General features: G+C 34.2%; 1 pseudogene; it reads right to left on the bottom strand.

Annotated features, from left to right (window-relative positions):
• Positions 1–5,454: 5,454 nt before the first annotated feature.
• On the bottom strand, positions 5,455–8,018 carry LOC145046554 (zinc finger BED domain-containing protein RICESLEEPER 2-like; annotated as a pseudogene).
• Between the last annotated feature and the right edge of the window lie 4,172 nt (positions 8,019–12,190).

Raw genomic sequence — 12,190 nt, 5'->3', positions numbered from 1 at the left:
TAAAGGCCATTAACGAACGAGAATCATTTGTTCATAAGTATTTGATTCCAAATAAAAGAATCATTTGTTCAAAAGTATTTAATCCCAAATGAATTACAAGATGTCTTTGTATATGACGACCTCTCCTTACTTCTAAAAATCTTTTATTATGAAAATTAATAAAGTTTTAATAGATGGTAGACGTATGTATTGACATTTTGGACATAAAAATTTGTATATAAAAAAAATGACATATGTATGCTTCTTATAAATAGTTGATTCGGTATTGTAGTAATTTGTATCACTATTTCTTAATCATGTTTGAAATTTCCAACAACACCATCTTTCACTTATCGTGGGGACTTGTGACAATTGCATTGAATAAATTCTCATCATACAATACTTTAATCAAGCTCTTTATGAGAATAACCCATAACCTCCCGTTAATATGTAAGGAAACGTGTTTGCAAATCAATGTCACCATTATACTAATGTCATATTTCAATAAACTATTTAGTTATTATGAATCTCATCTTATATGATATATGAGTGTCAACTAAATAGATGTATGTATAAGTTTTGCATATTTCGGAGTTAAATTAGACTAACCCGTGACATTCTTAAAATTAACACCATATTTAAATTATCCAATGAAATTGTACTAGAAAAAAAAAATAAAAAAAAAACATATTAACTGTAGTAAGTAAATTTATATAGAAGTTAAATTTAATTAAGATTAACCAATATACCAATTAAGATTAACAACAAATTTTGGTTAACCAATTAAATATCATCAGTTAAAAAGCCCATGTAAATATTTAGGTGGTGTTTGGATTAGCTTATTTGTGGTGGAAATAAGCAATAAGCAAAGAGGATGTTTATTAAAATTAACTTATTTAGTTTATTTCTAACACAATAAGCTGATTTTTAAAGATTTTATCTAAACATTTAAACTTAATTTATTGTGGTGGGAATAAACAATAAGCAATAATCACCCGCTTTTTTTTATATCCAAACACCCCCTTAATAATTAAAATATAAGTCGAAGAGTATGAATTTTGAAATGAATATAGTTCAAATACATATTTTTCTTGAACCATATAATAACAATATGTCGGCATCTATTAAAAGATATATACAGATATAAAGATTGTTTTGAAGTTGAATAATGGTTTATTAATCTTTAATCATGATTGACCAAAAATCAAAATATTCATAATAATATAAGAATATAAATCATATATCGGAACACTATTGTATGATGTATCAAAGTTAAAGTTCATTTATTCCAGTAATTGTTGTGCCAAAAAAAATAATAATAAAATAAAATATAAAAAAAAAAAAAAAAAAACGGTTAAGATTTTCTCTCTTGGAATAATGGCTACTAGGGTTTGTCGGTAATAGGGGAGGGTTTAACAATCGATCTCAACGATTTCTTTGTTTTGATCACCTACGTGATTTATGTTGTTTTGGTTTAACAAACATCATCCCTATTATTTCTTCATCATTTATTTTATTTAGTTTTGTGATGGTGGTTATGACAGATGGTTCTGGAGGTGTATAGGCTATTTTTTAACAGAAAAAGAGATAGCAAGAACGTTACTGGAACCAAAAGACCTAACATTGGGCAATAATTGTCCAACGTTCAAGTAAATTGGGTAAATGGTTCAATTTTACAAGATTTATTCATTTGGAAACGTTCAAGTAAATTGGGTAAATGGTTCAATTTTACAAGATTTATTCATTTGGAAACGTTCAAGTAAATTGGGTAAATGGTTCAATTTTACAAGATTTATTCATTTGGAAAATATGGAAGCTCTTGTAACATATGTAATATTTGGATTGGGAACCATAATATCTATGTTACATCGTTTTTATTTTATTGTAACGAATTTTAAAAAGGCGTCTCTTATGACAAGAAAACGAATGACAATATATTGACAACTTTAATGTATCTATGATCATTTATGTTGTCACTATATAGTATGACTTGTTAATTATACTTCTTTCATCTTATCAACTTTTATCTTTAATCTCTAAATATCAACTTCCAACTTACAAAGACATTATAGTTATGAGCAATATTAACCACATACAATACAAAATCTTAGAGAAAACACACTATGTCCAAAAAATAGATGACACGAAATTTGATAATCTTTTAGATTTCGTAATACCAACATAATACATATGATCAGTTTTTAGTTTTACACCATGACATATTGTTACAAATGTGATCATCAAATTTAATTTAGATTTTGGGAGTAACAATAATATTTTATAATGTCAACGTCAATATGGATAAACATTGATTTTTTTATAAGTATTTGTTTCTGGATTTACATGATATCCAGGTGTAACTTATTAAGTCCATGCATGTTGATTTTCATCACATGATTAACAGATTAAACTCGAATTGGGTGAGACTTCTTTTACTATTTAAATAAATAAATAAATAAAGTATCATCATAACATAAAAGTATATCATCAAATGAATAAACGTGAAGTAAAGTAGTAACCCTCTTATTTTGTAAGATTCTATATAAAATGATCCAATAATGTACATGACCTATAATTGATGACACATGTCTTCTAGTTTTTGTTTTTATTAAAATAATAAAGAATCTAATTATTGATAGTTGACTTCGTTAAAACATTAAATAATCTTTCAAAACTTATATATATATATATATATATATATATATATATATATATATATATATATATATATATATATATATATATATATATATATATATAGAGAGAGAGAGAGAGAGAGAGAGAGAGACAGAGACAGAGATAGAGACAGAGATAGAGAAGTAAGTTCAATTGAGAAAATAAAAAAAGGTTAAGAATGAGAGATTTATTCTCAGCTAATCATTTAATTAGTATCTTAGTATAGAATACACGGTAACAAACTTGTAAATATGATATATTAACCTTCAATCACAGATACAATTTCTTCTGGATCTTTTATTTGTTCTTCGTCAACATCATATATTATTCATTCATCTCAATTGTTCCTCTGTGTTCTTCATCAACATCATATGTTATTCATCAACATCATACATTCTACTACTTATTCGCTATCAAAGTCACGAAAAGCGGGAATGATGCCGAAAGTTCCAATCGTAATAACAACCAGGGACACCCCGAGTATGTTCCTGCAACGACGCCCCAAATCAAGGACCTACCAAAAGACAACAAACATTGACATTCCATACCACCACCATCCCTACTACGTCAGTGCCGACAAGACCATATGTTGGAAACCTGCCAAAATGCATCAAGTGTAGCTTTCATCACAAAGGAAAGTGCAGGGAAATGCACTGCAAGAACTGTAACAAAAAGGGGCATACCACAAATTTATGTAGGGCGCCGGCTCAACAGACCGCTCAGGACATAAAATTTGGATGGCGTCGGGCTTGCTACAGATGTGGAGAAGTAGGGCATTTCATAAAGGAGTGCCCAAAGACTAAAAACAAAGATGTCAGGAGCATCGGAAGTGCTTCAACAACATAGCGTGGGAAAGAAATAATAGACCTAGCTGAGATTCCGGTACGTTCATTCTCGATAGCACATATGCATGTATACTATATAATAGAAATGCGGAAAGGAGTATTGTGAGTCGTAGATTTAATAAATTTCTCAACCAAAAACCTCAAACACTTAAACGAAATATTTACAGTAGAATTGGAATAATCAAATCACTAGAGACGTGTACATAGGGTGCACTCTAACACTAAATCAACCAATTCGTTCAAATCATCCTAAAACCGGTCACAATAAAAATTTACGACATTTTCATTTTAACAATGTATTAGTTAGTTTCCTCACCATACCGATATCATATATTACGAAAAGGCCATTCACCTAAACCCATCGAGTAATAGAACCCTCGTTGTCTATGGTGACAAACCGGACACAAACCCCAGACTCACCTTTTACAGAAAGACTCAGAAGTACCTACACAGGAGGTACCACACCGTCCTAGCCCGTGCTGTGGATAAGAAACAAGAAGAGAAAGACATCAAGGATGTTGAAAAAGCCCATAACCTTCTCGATATATACCTAGAAGATCATCTGGGAATACCATCTGTACGGCAACCCGAGTTCAAAAATCAACCTAAGTTCAGTAGTTGTGGAAAAGGGTTGTTGTAAATGCCATCTCACCCAAGTTAATCACCCCACTCAAGTAGAGACTATGGACCCATACTAGTGAATCTATGATTACTAAGTGTATATATTGGAGCCTTATATAATTAAGATTCTATGGAATTAGGATTGGTAATTCCGCTTTAAATCTTTTTCCTTGTTTGGATGTGGGCTTAGAATAGAATCACCGATTCGACTGTCTTTTTGTCACACCCCAAAACCGGAACGGCGGAAACGTTCTGGGGTGGATGACGTCATATCAAGTATCACAACATATGCAGTATAGTAATCAAAGTACAACAACCATTGCATTAATAGTAATAGTTTTACATGGTTTACATTACATTACATCATCAAAGTAATACAAGTAATAATGTAGATGCAACTTGGTACTAAACGGTCTTCACAAAAAGCGTCTGAGATGTACCTGTCTATCGCTGACCTGAGAATACAAGTTATTTGAAAAGCGAGTATCAACACTTTTACAAATGCTTGTGAGTTCATAAGTATTTAGTGTCATTTTATCCAAATAACTTTATATAAGTAGTAGTTTTAAAGTATACAGTGAATTAGAGTCCTTTCCAGAAAATCTTATATTTTCTAATTAAATGCAGTCTTCTACCAAGACTGGACAGAGTTATGTGGTAAAAAAGTAATTTTTCCTTAACACTATCATTATCAAAATGTGGTATTGATTTTGAAAGAAAGTAGGAGAATATCAGGGAAAATAACATATGCATCAGCAGTGAAGACTGCTGACTAAGGCAAAAGAATTTATAGACTCCAGGGGAGTAGGGGTGCAAACGAGCCAAGCCGAGCCCGAGCCTGACCAAGCTCGAGCTCGGCTCGCTTAAAATTTGTATGGCTCGAGCTCGAGCTCGGCTCGTTTCGAGCCCCAAAAGCTGAGCTCGAGATCGGCTCGTAAAGTAATACATCGGCTCGGGCTCGGCTAGGGCTCGACTCGTTTTGTCTAACTGAGCTTAAACGAGCTTAAGCTTGGCTCGAGCTCGTTAAAAGCTCGTTTACAAAATGAATTCCATAATAATAATAAAAAATTTAAAAAATAATAAAAAAATAATAAACACGAATTTATTTGATTTTCAGCTAGGTGCAGACTAGTAGACTACTTAAATTCCAACCAAGATGCGTAAATAAAATCTTCAAATTACATAAGTTTTAAACTCCAACATACAAACCTAAAATGTAATTAAATCATCCAAAAGAAAGTCTTCCTATCATGGAAGTTCAAATTACAAAAATACTATAAAAACGATTAAATTTGAACATAACATATTATCAAAACTCAAAAGCTAATCTTCCTTAAAGCAAATTCAATCCAGCAAAATCTGCATATTAAAACATTTTATGAGATGTGCAATATAATGTAATTAAAACAACAAGATTACAAATAGATTAAATTGGCTTACACCTTTAAGTATTACTTGTCCCTGTAGGTAATAAAACCTCAATGGGCATTTCCTCCTTCTGTAAAAAGAAACCACCAAAATGATCAAATATTAATAAATTTAAATAATCAATTGTTAGTTCACGTGTTTTAAGTTTATCAAATGTACCTTTAATTTTTTCTTGATTCCATAACGATGTCTAATCCAATCTCCTCCACAAATCAACTTTTCAACAGTGTCTGGTGCCAATGAAGATCGGTATGAATCAATTACTCTACCCCCAGCACTAAATGTTGCCTCAGATGCAACGGTAGAAATCGGGATCGCAAGCACATCCATAGCCATCTTTGATAAAACACGGTACTTCAATTTATGAACATTCCACCACTCCAAATCCTTGAATGAATCCATTCCTTTTTGTTTCGGGTCCCTACAAACACCTTCTTCCAAATACATATCTAATTCTGACTTTTCTGGGCTCTCCAAATCTGTATTTTTTATAAACTCCCCAAAAGCCTCCCATCCGGACCTGAGTGATGTTTTTGACACTTCATTTCTTCCACATCCATTTGCAGGCGTTGCAGCTTCTCGGACTGATGCATCATGTATTTCCAAATACTCTTCATACATTTCATAAAGTGCTTTCTTCACTTCTTCAATGTTCTTTTCAACATTGGAGTATATGGTTGGGAAACTAAATTCTACTAACTTCATTTTAAATCGTGGATCTAACACTGAAGCTATAGCCATGACAAGATGGTACTCCCCCCAATATTTGTCAAACTTCTCCTTCATATTAGTCACCATAGTCTTAATAAAATCATTTTTTGATAGAGCACCTTTATCTAAAGTTTCTTTTACTCTAAACACCTCAATCAAATACAGATTGGATGTTGGATAATCACTTCCAGAAATAACATTTGTGCATATCTGAAAATAAGTTGCTTTAGTATTAGGCATTATAAAATATTTAAAATAATACTTAAATAAAGGTAATATGCACCTTGAAAACCTTCAAGATTTCACATACACTCTCCACATGCACCCACTCCTCATCATTAGGCAGGTGATGGAAATGTGGCTCGTACTCTGCAAATCTATGAAAATCACAAAAACTTAGTGATGTGCAGTATTTGAAAATCTGAAAATCACAACATTCAAAACTATTTTATTAAAATCTAATGTGTACCTTGGGAAAACATCTTTAAATTTTAATGCAACCGACAACATATCATAGGTTGAATTCCATCGTGTTGGAACATCAAGCAACAACTTTCTATCTTGTATTTGTAGTTGATGTGCAATATTTGAAAATGTTTGAAGTCTCGCCTCAGAATTGTTAATATATTTGATACCCTCACGAACTTCCCCGATAACAGAATCAATCATAGCAAGACCATCTTTCACAAGAAGATTCAAAATATGTGCACAACATCTAACATGAAACAACCTCCCACCACACGTGAGTTTTCTCACTCTAGAAAAAATTTCTTTCAGTCTTCTCAACGCCCTATCATTGTATGCAGCATTGTCTACAGATATCGTGAATATCTTGTCCTCAATTTCCTAATGCTTCAAACATTTATAAATACCATCAGCAATATCAAGTCCAGTACGAGGAGGAGGAACATGTACAAAACTTAAGACACGTTTTTGTAATCTACAAAAACAAGTCCAGATACCAATATGAATATATTAAATAAAATGGACATGTGTTATTAAAAAATAGAAAAAGAAATCAAACCTCCAATTATGATCAATAAAGTGCCCTGTGATAACCATGTACTCAATCTTCTGATGAGATGACTTCCAACAATCAGTGGTCAAACTGATTTTTGAGGCCGCTTTTGTAAGAGCTTTCAGTGTTTTTTTCTCATGCTCATATATCTTAAAACAATCTGCTTTGGCTGAAGTCCTGCTTGTTTTCTCAAATAATGGAGTAGTTGTCTTCATCATATGCACAAATAAATCATCCTCCACAACAGAAAAAGGTTGCTCAGTACCCAACACCCAAGTAGCTATTGCTTCTCTCATTTTGTTACCATCATACTTTGCATCAGGCCTGATCAATGAAGGAAGCTTCTCATGTCCTGCATCTCCATCAGATTTAATAAGTGGAAAATTCAATAAATTCTGTTTTTCTTCGTAATCCTTATGTGGTTTGCATATAAGCAAATGTCTTTTTAAGGTTGATGTAGTCCCGCTATCACCATAAGTTAACTTTGTTTTACAATGAATACACTGAGCTTTTTTGGTACCATTAGATAGAGTCACTACAGTGAAACCGTCCCATGCCTTTGATGTTTTTTTTTGTTTTAGTTTCATTACTATTTCCTCTTCTTCCGCGTGCATTTCTGCATTTTGACTTGGAATATGATTTTGAGGAGTTGGTTGTTCATCAACATCTACATTTATGGGAGCAGATTGCTCCTTATTCTCAACCCCTTCCATTGGATCTGAACTCACATCACCATCCATATTATCTACAACATGGTTTATGAAAAAACATTTGTCAAAATATGTACATTTAATAAGAATTCTCAATTGATCAGCATTAAACAACAAATTTTCCTGATAAGGATCTTTTAATTAATAAACAGTGAATAATGTGAGTTATCTTCAGCAGAACAATAAATATGAACCCACAACACAATCACCTAAGAATCTAGACTTAACAATTAAAACTTAAAAGTAGTATTTCAATTAAACCAAGTTATTATATCTAGACTAACAATCAAAAATAGAAAAATAGAGATTGACAACAATCCCATATATCCCAGAAGTTATCTTCAACTGAGCATAAAAAAAAACAGATCACAGATGCATGTTAAGTTGTTAACTATTTTATCAGTTAAAGAAAAGAAAAAAAGAAGCACGAAGAAACAGATATTGATTCAATTAAAGAAAAGAAAAAAAGAAGCACGAAGAAACAGATATTGATCCAAACCACAAGACTGTAGATCAAGCATATGATATCTGTAATTAACTGTAACTTACATCAATATTGAGAACACGATGGAGGTAATCGGCGTTAAGGATGGCAGTAAAGAGGAGTGGTCGGCGGTCGAACGAACTGATGGTGCTTAAGTCGGATGACGGTGCTCGATGAGGGAGAACTACGCTCGATTGGAAGACATGCGTCGATGGGAGATAATGGGAGGTCGTCGTCTGGTGGTATCGTGCCTTCGTGGTACGTGCTCGCCGTGCTCGCCGGCTCGCCACCGATTACACACGCTTGATTGTTCGAATCGCCGGGAAGGGACATGAATAGTGCCGCTCCAGTTCTTTTTCTTTTGTTTTGAAACGATTGAAAGTCCCTACTCCCGATTTGAAACGAGTCGTACCCTAATTCAATAAGTTTCCTAATATCTATTTTAATATATAAAATATAAAAATAAAAAATATATTATATTTATATACAGGCTCGTTTAGGCTCGCGAGCCTAATCGATCTTTGTTACACAGGCTCGAGCTCGAGCTCGTTTAATAATCAAGCTTAAAATTAGGCTCGAGCTCGGCTCGGGCTCGATAAAAACTGATCTCGAGTCGAGCTTTTACCGAGTCGATCCCGAGTAGCTCGCGAGTATCTTGGCTCGTTTGCACCCCTACAGGGGAGTATTGAATGAACGGTACGTCTGGCTCAGTCTAACAAAAAGGGAGACACAGACCCCGGACAGTATCAAATGAAAGATACATCTAGCAAGGTCTAAAAATAGTGAACACAGACCCCAGACAGTATCAAATGAGTGATACGTCTAGCAAGGTCTAAATACAGTGAACACAGACCCCAGACAGTATCAAATGAATGATACGTCTAGCAAGGTCTAAATACAGTGAATACAATGTTAAAACCCGTTACCTTAAGGCCATGAATTATAAGGTAGCCCCGAGATACTCGTAACCATACTGATAAATACTAGAGAACTTGACGCCCTGCAAGCGTCGGTATGAATATGACATTTGTCACCCTTTGGCTTGGTAGGCCATGGACTGTAGCTAGCAGTCTGGGTGCGGGGATGTCAATCCCGTATAGCTATACATACAATGTCCGCTCTCCCTACAAGAGACTCTGGTTACTATCCTGACAACGGAGAACGCCGTGTACTGAAGATGTATCGCGTGTAGTGAGATCTGATGTGAAATATTGGACTAAAGATAAAGACTCACAACTGAACTGACTGTTGTAAACCTATATGTCTATGCTTGTATACATAATACATAACTAATGATTAAATGACTTTCGGATGGACGTTCGATCCCACCAGACCACATCTCAACGAAGAAAAGGAAATAGGGCGAACTAGCCTTCCTAAGTCCTTTAAACATTATTTATATAACTATACAAGCATAGGCATACATTTAACTAAGTAGAAGCATTTAATGAAGTTTAAGTGTTTAACGAAGTAGAAGTGTTTCACAAAGTATAAGTGTTAACAAGTAGAAGCGTATCGTGAAGTATAAGCGTATCGTGAAGTATAAGCGTATCGTGAAGTATAAGCGTATCGTGAAGTAAAAGTGTATCGTGAAGTAAAAGCGTATCGTGAAGTAAAAGCGTATCCTGAAGTAAAAGCGTATCGTTAAGTAAAAGCGTATCACGAAGTAAAAGTGTTAACAAAGTAGTAGCATTAACTACGAGGAAGTATAATTGAAGCAGTAGTATCAAAGTAGGAGTATAAAAACATGGAAGAAAACTTTGATGAAATCTTTGGAAAACCTTTATACTTTAAGAAAATCATTCCTAAACAGGTTTTGATTGTAACCTTGATAAAGCAGATAAAACCTTTGTTTAAAATGCTGTTGTAACAGAGTTTGAAATAAAAGATATAGCACAAGAGACAATTTGAGGAAAGCTTTGAACACATAAAGACATTTTAGAAAACCATTTACAGTATCATACTTGGTAAAACAGTTGACAGTGTAATGAATCCTTGTGCATGTGGGTTATCAATCACATGTGATTGATACGATAACTGACATGTTTAACTTGTATTCCCCCCCCCCCCTAAAAGCATGTAAAAGCATTTAAAAGGTTAATTCAGGGGTATGAACTCACCTGTTGTAAGTAAAGACTTGAACACACTTAGTGACCTATTAACATATGATAAAATATGTTTACATACAATTAGTAAATATAATACTAATTAAACACGTATACACATCCTAAAGTGCGGAAAACACTTTGATTAAGTGCTAGGGGTGTCTCGGGTAATATCTATGGGTGCGTATGGCCTAGATAGGGAGTTTACTCTTCATGTCCCCATGAGTTTACGGCTATAAACTCATGGTGGAGGTGTTCTAGGATGCTAAATGGCCTTATATCATTCATAGAATTAGGCTAGGTCCAAATATAATGCATATGAAGGGGTTTGAGGCTCTTAAGGGACCATTTGAGGAGTTTACGGCTGTAAGCTCCTATATACTCATTCCTTTGGTGTATTAGTGTCTTAAATGGTAGGAAATAAATTTCTATGCATCTTTCCAAGTCAAATGGGGGTGTTAGGGCATCATTTGGGCACTTAATGGGAGTTTACGGCCCATGGACCAATTCTATGGGGGTTTAAGGCTGTAAACTCCTATTTCTTTGGTTTAATTGATGTTTAATGTCCTTACTACAATGGAGGTTGCTTCTAGACATTTTCCAAGGCCATAGGAGGTGTTTGAGGGCATTTCTAACACCTTAAAAGGTGTTCACGGCTTATGAAGAGGGGTTTAAGGTCCAAGAGTGTTCTTGGGCCGTAAACTCATGTTTACTCTCCATATCACAAGGTTTTGGTGTTCTAAACTCGAAGGTGTAAGTCCACAAGTAATATCTAAGCCTTAGGGGTAGTTTAGAGGGGTTTTGGGGCTTAAAAACCCCATTTAGGGGTGTTCAAGGTCCAAGAGTGTTCTTGGGCCGTAAACACATAACTTGGCCCCTATTTGATGTCTTAAACACGAATTTGCATGTTAGTTAAGCTATACAACAAGTTAGGGTAGATTGCTTACTCGTTTGGGGCTCGAAACGGACGTTTTTGGCTCGAAAACGAGTTGTAGAGAGAGAGTGGAAAAGGTGGAAATGGAGTTTACTCTCCTTTATATAGGGGCTTGAGTTGGGGCTCAGTGAAAATCTACCCGATACTGCCGTTAAACGGGGCTTTTGGTCGCACTCGATTTAGTGGTCGTATTTTGATTTGGTTGAAACTAAAATTTTTCAAGGGAAAAATTTGGGGTGTTTGTAATTTGTTTCAACCTTCATAAAGTCATTCAAAAAGTCCCAAATTAATTAACCAGTCCAAAAGTTAACAGACAGTTAAATATACGAGGCTTATTAACGGAAGAAAGGGTTAAAAGTGATGGAATAAATTTTGGGTTGTCACACTTTTCAATCTTAATTATATACGACTTATAAACACAAAGAGATGATAGATTAATCATTTATGAGTCATACCATGAACTCCATGGCAAGTTACCCAGGACAGTGGATGGACATGCTACCACTTAAGCGATCGTAGACAAATCAACCAAACCCACACACTTTCTACCAACCAAGGATACAAAGAAAAATAGAAAAGCTGACAGGAGCATATCACAAGAAAATTTCAAGACTGCATAGTATACCACTATCCATCATTTTGGATAAGGGACAGGCGATTCGCCTCGTGTTTTCAATAG

The sequence above is a fragment of the Lactuca saligna genome, chromosome 5, assembly GCF_052625555.1.
Source record: "Lactuca saligna cultivar CGN05327 chromosome 5, ASM5262555v1, whole genome shotgun sequence".
NCBI classification, from domain to species: domain Eukaryota; kingdom Viridiplantae; phylum Streptophyta; class Magnoliopsida; order Asterales; family Asteraceae; genus Lactuca; species Lactuca saligna.
The sequence above is the reverse complement of the archived record's forward strand: the minus strand, read 5'-3'. Positions and strand labels throughout refer to the sequence as shown.